At 27.5% G+C, this 10,153-nt stretch overlaps 1 non-coding gene across 1 annotated transcript; it reads left to right on the top strand.

Moving 5' to 3' along the window:
• The first annotated feature begins 7,230 nt into the window (after positions 1-7,230).
• Positions 7,231-7,303, top strand: trnak-cuu (transfer RNA lysine (anticodon CUU)). Its single transcript has one exon. It is a non-coding gene; the product is annotated as a tRNA-Lys (tRNA).
• The last annotated feature ends 2,850 nt before the right edge of the window (positions 7,304-10,153 follow it).

Raw genomic sequence — 10,153 nt, 5'->3', positions numbered from 1 at the left:
AAAATGTTTTTTTGTAAAGTACAGTTTTTTTGTTGTTGTTGCAAAATTCAGTTTTTTTTCTTATGTCCTTTCTCAATATCTTTTAAAAAACATTGTTTTTCAAATATCCAATTGAGTAATGTATCGAAATATTTTATTTGGGCATGAATATTATAAAATTTTAAATTAAAAAAAAAAACATGGGACAAAAAAATCAAAGCAAAATAGTTTACCAACTAAAATTGTCATAAACAATAAAGAGTGTCATAAAAATGCTTTTGCTGAAAAACTCGAATTTTTTTGTAAATACTAACGCCAACCTAGTCTCAAAAATTAATTATTTAACTCACTCATTTGAATCTTATCTAAGTGAGGCCCAGGTTGAACTAAAATATAAAGAACTTAGTTATGAAGAACTCAACATAACTCTAAATTCCTTGAAAATCAAAAAAAATAAAAAAATCCAGGGATAGATGTTATTTTTAGTTATTTAGTATTAAATGCTTTATACCATAATAAAAAAAAAACCTATATTCAAAATATTTAAGTCATTAATTAAAACAAGTGTTGTACCGGACAAATAAAAAATAGCTAAAACTGTACCGATATTTAAAAGCGGTGAATTATACTTACCGTAAATCGGGGCTGTTTGGAAAGAAGTATAATATAAGCCAAGATAACTTCATAGTTGCAAAATTGTAAAGTTATTTTAAATAACACTAAGTTCAAGCTACACTTTTATTCAAGATTTGACAAATTAAACTTTATTATTAAAGAGTCATTTATCGTTGCCTTTCCAAATAACCCCGACATTGGGGCAATTTGGAAACGTAAAACTATATGAATTGTTTTCCATAAAAATATCGATATTTTTAAATAATTAACAGTGAATAATATTAAATTTTGTCATTATGAAGTTTTTTTACGAAAATTTTCCATATAATTATACTCGTGTAGTTCCAACTAATATAACAAAAACAAAAATCCTAATAAAAAATAAAGTCAAAAAATCAAAAATTTAAAACAACCAAAAAATGTGACAATTGAAGGTTTAGTTTAAAATTAAAATATTTTTTTTAAAAAAAACTTCTCGGACTCGGAAAAATAAATTTTATTTCTTTTCCACTATGGTTCCTTAAAAAAACTGTCCCAAATACAAGCTGCATTCAAAATCTTCAATGATAAAAATAGAGTGTGATTTTGATTTTTTACAATAACAGTTTGCCAACGCAATATATTTTTGTTCCTTTGAAAGTTTCCAGCTTTTCTGAGCTTCTAGAAAGACTTTTAGCAAGGTTATTGAATAATAATAATCTTGCTCTTTTATTTGGGGGTGCAAAAAATTCCTCTGCCATCTCTTCTATAATGGAAAAAAGAAATTAGTTACATTTTCTGATGTTTTTTTTATATATAAAGTTTGATTTTTCGTTAATTTTCACCTTTAGGGCTTTTTTGTTCCCAGGCTTCCGCAATCCCAATTTTTTGCAAGGCCTCCTAATTTGTTATGGCGATTGGGTGACTCTTGCACAAAATTTAGGTGCAAATATAAGAAAGATTACAATTAGATTTGCAGCGGAATTTCACATTTTCCCAGAAGTTTCTGGTGGTTTTAAACAAAAAAATTTAATGAGGATCAAATCGAAGAAACCCTTGTTTTCATTTAAAAAAAAAGCCTAAGAAGCCTTCTACAATAAGCAGTAATGGAAACAAACAAAAAAGAGCTGAACATGTTAGAAACATCAACAAACATATCACAAATGATCATCCGATAGTTTAATTAGATAAACAAACTTTACCCTTTTTTGTAGAAAAATGCATGAAAAATGCAGAATAAGTTAATTTGTTTCTGTTTTCTAAATTAAGTTTAAAAGCAAAATGGAAGTTAATAGACGTTATTAAGATATTATAATTACAATATAAATATCATTATTTTATTATTATTCTAATATAGTTATTATTATTATTATATAATTATTTATTATTTAATAAAAGTTTATTAACTTCCGTTTGGAAAGTGTGGCTAATTTATCGTTTTAATAGCAGACTTACATTTCGAAAATAAAAAATATTATTTTCGTATTTAAGAAGGTTGGGGGGGGGGGGGGAGGGAGGGCGTTGAGTATGTTTAACCCTCCTAGCAAAAAATTATTCGAAAAATTAATATGCAAATTTAGACACTTGAGTCATTTAAATTGGATTTTAATTGGCAGCCGGCAAACGCCAGCCGGCTGCCAATTAAAATTAGTCGGCAAAACCTCTTTATTTTAATTCCCTTCATTTTAAAATCTCTTTGCTACGGCCCTAAGTTAACAATAATACACCAATTATGTGCACCAAAGATTTAAGTAAAAACAGTTTCAATCCAAGTATAAAAATAAAAATAAAGCAGAATGATGTTAACATGAAATTGATAGTAAAGAACTCATTGGTTAGGTTAAAAATTATTCATGTTTATAGAACACTGGTTTAATTCTCATAAAGATTATGATTTAAGAAAATTATAATCTTTATGAGAATTAATAAAATCTCTTTGAGCAGGGCCGTCTCAAAGAGGTCTCTCTTGGGGGAGGGGGTGTAGTATGTTTTCTTTGAGACATACTACACCCTAGAGACACACACACAAAAAAAAGGTCCTCAGTATTTAACATTTGCCAACTATACTTCAAGTGCTAAATGTACAAACGTGCCAACTCAAATGCATATATAACAGCTTTTTGAACACCCCCTACACCCCCTGTTCGGGATAGCCTTGCCTCAAGGTAAATTTTAGCTTTTGATTGGTTTATTGTTATGACATGTTTTTTTTTAAAAGAGTTGACGCAAGTTTTACTTTCAAATTAAAAATCAACAATTTTATACAAATTTAGCAAATATATCAAACAATATAATGAAATTTTGAATATACATACTTAGCTATATACATTTTATTTAAATTTAAAAAAAATTGGAAAAATAATTTTTGCCACCCTTTTGTTCGTAACCGTCCCACTGTGCAGTACCCTGGTTAATAAAATTATTTACTAATAGTTTATATAAACTATTATTAAATAATTTTATTTTTAAATAAAATATAAAAAAATTGGAAAAATAATATTATTTAAATTTTAAATTTTAAATTTAAATAAAATGTATATAGCTAAGTATGTATATTCAATACTTCACATAATTTTAATTTATAATTTCCTAGAAACTTAACTTGTAACATTAGGGCAAGTAAGATTTTTCCCCGGGGAGGGGGTTTGGTTCAAACACCAAATCAAAACTATATGATTTAGATACCATTTCAAAACTTACTTTAAAATCATTAAAATTTATCCTTAAAATAAAAAAAACATGTCTCTAAAAATTTGTAAGGGTCAAAGGGGGTGGGGGATGGGGAGGGTGGGAATTTTCAAATAAAAGATTTTCCTTTATTGTTATTTTTAATTTTTATCATCATCAATTTCTACATCGATATTAAAGTTTTCATAAAATAGATCAATATCGTTGTCATCATCTAATGTGTTATCATCATTTTTGTCATTGCTTGTAAAAACTTTTTCTTCTTCTAGTACTAAAAGGTCTGTAACTTCTTTTGAAAGAATATAAGTTTTATTTTTAGATCTTGTACTTAAATATTATGTACTTATAGTTGGATCTGATGAGTTACACGTTACATTACACGTGTAAATACATCAAACAAATTTTCTTCTCTTGAGTACTTGCGAGCATAATGTAGCCGGTCATTTTTAGTGATTTCGTTGCAACACTCTAATGATTCTTCGCCCAAAGCTCCTACGGGAACAGGAAAATTTAAAATAATTTCTCCCCCATGTACCAATATTTTACGAATTGTTTCAGGAATTTTGAACCAGCTTCCATAAGTTTCTAAGAAAATTGAATAAGTTTCCTCGCAATAATTGCTGAATTTTAGGATTTATGAAGGCTCTTCTGCAAACTTTTTCTGTAATACTGTTACCAGATCCTTCTGCTCTTGGCTCGTCGATTCTCAATCCCAAATACCTTACCATTAAAAGGTGTATACGTTTTTGCTTCAGCATACATTTGTTTATATTCCTTGGTTACGCACCAAACTTTAAATTAAACATGATAGGCAATATGCACATAGTGGTAGTCAAATCTTCTATAGCTTTACTCAATAGAATTACAAAATAGTATTTAGTTATAATGATACTTTCTGTAATAAACGAATGTATTAAACGAGAACGAATTGCAAAAAAATTGTCATGATTGGAGCATGGGAACAAAATACCCTTAAAAGGTTTACCCCATAGCCCAAATGCGAGGGCAATGAGTTATTAAAATATTTTAATTTATTATCTTGTACTAAATTCGAATTCATTTATAGATTTCAAATTTTTTTAAATCGTCTTATTGTTCATATGTTATGACAATTCTGAATACAACACTCTTTAAAGATGCAGAAAAGAAACATTTTAAAAAGACCTTGCGTCACTAAAAAATAGTTCATTCAAAAAAGGGCAAAAAGGTGCGGCTACATCTTTTACTAAATTTTTTTTGAGCAAATTTAGCATCAACAAATGCTGAAACCACCTTGTAAAGAATTGTAAATTAGTTTTCCTGCTCCCCTAAAGTTAAAGTACCCTAATATTTTGCAATATTTTTTCATATTTTGGCCCTACTTTCACGACTACATTCAGTATATTTTTTTAAATTTAAATTATTAAAACTAGCCTCAATGACTTTTCAATCAATGTATATATTTCTGAGAAAACATAACAATTATTTCTGTATAAATCGGTCGGAACATTACCCACGAAATTTTTTATGGATCGCCGTTTTGACAAAAAATTTCACTTTTTAACTAAATATCTCGTTATTGGTATTTTTTAAAAATTTGATATTTTCACATTTTCATCTTGAGTGTCTTAACAAATGAACCCACCATATAAAAAGTTGTAAAAAAGTAAAAGAATTTCATTTTTAGCTACCCTACGTCCCACTGTGTACTGGTACTCTATCTTGTTGCCTCTCATAGCTCGTTTTGTTCAACAAAATTTTGTTAAGATGACATGTGTTCTGATGATTTTTATAGTAAAAGCTTGTCACTAAAGGTAAGGCTTGTCACTAAAGCTAAAGGAACTTCCAAAAAATAAAAATTGTTTGGCGAGACTGAGAATTGAAGAAGTTTTGTTTAATTTAGAATTATACGAATAATTTATAATAGACAAATATATAATTTTTAGGTATTAAATTTTTTTTTTTTTGAATAATGTTTATATTTGTAAAAAAAAAGTAAAAACTTTAAAGTCATTTTTTAAATTTCATATATATTCTAATGTCTGAATACAAATTTCTAATATTTTTCATCAAAAGGATTAGATATACAAATAACTACTTTATCTTGTTTTAATATTGAACCTACCTCCGAAAAAAAGTAATGTTGAAGATTATTTCTAATACAGTTTGCTTCTTTTATAAAATTATGAGTTCCTTAACATTAAATTGGTTTAAATCCTTAGTAATTATTTACTTCTCTTTTTCTGTTTCTTGATCAACATAAACACTTTGTTAATATGAAAAATTCTATTTTTTGTTTGTATTTTCATTAAAAAATTGTGCAGAGCCATAGTTACTTAAACGATAAGTTTTACATTTTCAACTTTTGGTACAATTACCTAATACGCTAGCTAATACGCCGAATGAGTACTTACCCTTCTACCTCTTGATAACCAATTAGTAAAAACAATTTCTGTTTTTTCGAGATTTGCCCTTCAAGGATTGGGGCTCATCAAATACGGTTTTAAAGCAAATGATTCATCAGCTAAAGAGGTGAAGAGAAACATTATGGATTCTGAATAACCCCTTATATATATGACCTTATATATGAGGAAAATCTAATAGATTGTTTGATATTTGCACTAAACTTTTGGCTTAAAGTTGCCCTGATATAAATGTTTTTATACCATATTTAAAAATTGATCAAGGTTTTGTAGCTTTAAGGTATATTTTTTAACTATGTTTTCACGAACTATATTTGTTATAAAAAGATAAAATGCTTTTTATAACTGTAACTATGTTTTACATATATACAACTATTTCTGTGTTTTACATATATACAACTATTTCTGTGTTTTACATATATACAACTATTTCTGTGTTTTACATATATACAACTATTTCTATGCTTATTGTTATAAAATTCATATAACATTTTATAACAACACGGAGCTATTTGATATACTATATAATATAAAAAGCAATTTATCTTTAATATAGCTTTATAATATAAAAAACAGATTTTACACAGCAATTAAAAATAAAATTATCTTAATTATTTATATTTTAAAAATGTTTTACTTTTACTTTAAAAATATGTTGGAATATTATATTAATTTTTATTTCGTTGATTATTTTAAGGTGTAGCCTTAGCCACAACAGCTTTACCCTAATCCGTATTATGCATGCCTAATGAGTGTTTATAAGAGAAAAGGAATTGAAATTAAAAATTTAAATGACTGAAAACAAATGTTAAAAATAAAAAATTTTCAGTTAAAAAATTTCATTAAAAGGTTTCTTTAAATATTAGGAGCATTATGCTCTTAATATTTAATGCGAGTAACGTTACTCGCATTTAACTTACCTATTTAATAACCGTGTCTTAACTAATTACTAACCGTATCTTAACTAACCGTCTCTTAACAAACCGTGTCTTAATTATTTAAAGCCGTGTCTTTTATTATAATAACATTTACTAATATTAATATATTAACAACAATTAGTTATTTAATAAAAATGTTGCTTTCATTTTGTTTTGAAAATAATTTGGAGCCAGGAGGCTTTAAAAAATTTTCAAAAAAACAAACAAAAACCCGCATTCCTGTGTTGCCCCGAGGCCTCCTCATCTCAAAATCCGACACTGGTAAAGCCTAACTATCGATGTATATACTAAAACTGTGTAAGACGAGTAATTATTGAATATGGCGCTTAACTCTATATTGTTTCCTGTTAGCAAAGCAACTTATAAACCAATCAGTGACAGATCCAGAATGGGAGGGTACGGAGTATGCATCCACCCTCCCCCTCCCACCTACCCCAACAGAACATGAAAGTCTTAAAAAAATCTTAGAAATTGAGGACCTTTTTTTTTTCCTTTTAGGAGACGCAAGTATGGTACAAAATACAAAAAGACTTCAAAATTCCCCCTTAAAAAAAAACGCTACTTAAATTTGCAAAAAAACTTTTTCCCCGTCTTTTGTATGTTTAAGCGTTAAGCAATTTGAATAACGAGCCCGGCTAGCTCAGTCGGTAGAGCATGAGACTCTTAATCTCAGGGTCGTGGGTTCGAGCCCCACGTTGGGCGTAATGTTTTAAATAGTAATTTTTTTTGCATTTTCAGAAATATTATTTTTAGATTATATGCTGAGTAGAAAAAAGCATAAACATTTAAAAAGTTTAAAAATGCACAGTACATTTTTACTTAGCACAATGGAAATGTTTGTATTTATGTACGTAGGTACGTAGGAAAATTTTGTATTATCTAGTAATAATACAAACTTTGTTGTAATACAAACTTTGCGATAATACAAACTTAGTGAAATGTTTTCCAGTGTCGACAGTTTTATAATCGAGAAAAATCATTGTAAAACTTTTATCGCAAAAATTATAGTTGATCACTTAAAAGCGCTAGAAACACAGTTCCGTACATATTTTTTATTTAATCTTGATTTCAAAAAGATTGGATTGACTTTAGTGAGATTGCTCACCTGTCACTTATTTTATTTTTAAATTTATTTATTTATGTACTCCAAGAAGTCCTTACGGTCTTATCACAGAGCACTGCGGATGAGTATTTAATTTAAAGCTCACGTCTCCTTCCTAACCGATGTCGCAAATCTTGCCCAGAGGTGGGGTTTGAACAACAGATCCTTTCGTTCAGAGGCAAGTGCGCTACCACTGCGCAACGGTTGCTCAAAAAGTTCAAGAGGAATTAGCTGAGCTTTCGAATAACTCAAACTTAAAACTACATTTTCCAAAAAAAACATTGATTCTGGATCGGAACAAGACATAAATTCCCCACAATCGTTGATATGGCGTTAAATGTTCTTCTGCCATTCAACACCACATATTTATGTGAAGTTACTTTCTCAGCTTTAACATATTAAATCCCTATATCGTTCATCTCAATAAATGTTGAGGAGGTCTTACATCCAGAAGTGTCAAACATTTCACCAAGATTTAATTGGTTATGCAATTACAAACAGGCACATCCATCTCATTAAATATTTTCTTTAAATTTTAATTTAATACTTACCACTTAACGACTGCCTTTAAATATATTTGTGCGAACCGAGACGGTTAGAGTTCCCTTTTATTTGTGTTATTGCAAAATATGCAATTTTGATGAAAAATAGATAATAATTGATTAAAAATGCAATTGCAAAATATACAATTTTATAACTTTTTGTGCAATTTTTAATTTTAGATTTTTGTATGTTTCTAAACGAATTCTAAAACTATAGTTTTATATAGTGTATATATATATATATATATATATATATATATATATATATATATATATATATATATATATATATATATATATATATACATATATATATATATATATATATATATATATATATATATATATATATATATATATATATATATATATATATATATATATATATATATATATACAGATATATGCTCAGAGGCGTAGAAAGAATTTTTTGGTGTTCGAGATAGGTAACTTCCAGACATGGAGCAAACTCCAAATATTTTTATGATTATACTTATGTCAAATAATGAGGTTTGCAAAAAATTGCGATGATTGGAGGCTGGGAACAAAAAAGCCCCAAAATTTTCGCCCCCCTGCCCCAAACGTGAGAACAACAATTTGATGAAGTATTTTTTGTACTATTCTTAACTAGACTTATATTCATCGATAAATTTTAGATTTCATTTTAAAATATTTTAGCGTTCAAAAAGAAGATTGTTTGTACTTATGCAGAGATTACGTAAATTGCCAATGTAGCCTACATTTGTAGTCAACGCTTTTGAAGTATTGTAGCCAACGCTTTTGACGCCCACAAGGTATTTAAGGCATTAAGAACCTCAACTGTTTTATAAACGTTATTTGGCCTTTTTAAAAGACACAATAAGACACAACAAAAGTTAGTGAAGTACAAGAACAAAGTAATAAGTGAGCTTTTTGTTACAAATCATCACGTTTCCCACAAGAATGGGTCATTACTTATTATCCACTTTGTACCTTATCAAAAAAACTTGATAATACTTTTGATGAGTAGGGGGGAGCTTTGTCTTAAATTAAATTAAAAATTGTCTTAAATTTGAATTAAAACTGAAGATTTAACAAAAATGAGAATAAGGGTGGCAAAATATTTTTTGCTGGTAATATATGAAAGAGATTCTGGTATACCTTATGCACCTTTTTTTTCAGGAGTGACCTTTAACCCGCGTAATTTTCATTCCGTTATTTTTTTTTTACGATTAAAATGAGAGTTTGTTAAAAGTTGCAATTTTTTTTTGTGGAATTTTTTAATTTTAGACTTGTAGTTAAGTTTTAGAAATGAAAAAATAATTTTCAAGTGCTTGCAATATGTATTAACCCTTTAAAAATAAAGCATATATTTCATTTTAATTGAATTTTTTAAACAATGCACTTTTTTTTGTTTTTGTTTTTATGTCCTCAGTTGCTTAAGATTTTGATTAAGAGTTTCGATTTTTTTCATGAAATAACTGATACTTACAGAATTAAAAGTTTTTTTTTTTTGTTGCACTTATTGAGTTCTTTCGTTTGTTATAGTGGAAAACGTCAGTTATATTAGTAGAAACCATGTCAATAAAATGTCTAAAAAAAAAATTTATTTTTTTTTTTTTTTTTTTTTTTTTTTTTTAGTATTGTATTTGCCGATTGAAAATAATTTACACTCGTAATTTATAAAAACAAATATTTACATGACTGGGGCTTGAAGAAGACAAAATTCATCTTATCATTAAGCCCCCCCCCCCCCCCAAAAAAAAAAAATGCATATTCATCAAATAAAATGTTTTAACAAAATGCAAAAAATAAAATATATAACGTTTAAAATATTTAGTAATTCAAAGAGTATTTATATTTAAGAACTGATTAGTAAAATAAGATGATATATAAGTATTAATATTAACAAAAAGAATTTACAATAAC

Source organism: Hydra vulgaris, chromosome 09 (genome assembly GCF_038396675.1).
Source record: "Hydra vulgaris chromosome 09, alternate assembly HydraT2T_AEP".
NCBI classification, from domain to species: Eukaryota; Metazoa; Cnidaria; class Hydrozoa; order Anthoathecata; family Hydridae; genus Hydra; species Hydra vulgaris.
The sequence above is the reverse complement of the archived record's forward strand: the minus strand, read 5'-3'. Positions and strand labels throughout refer to the sequence as shown.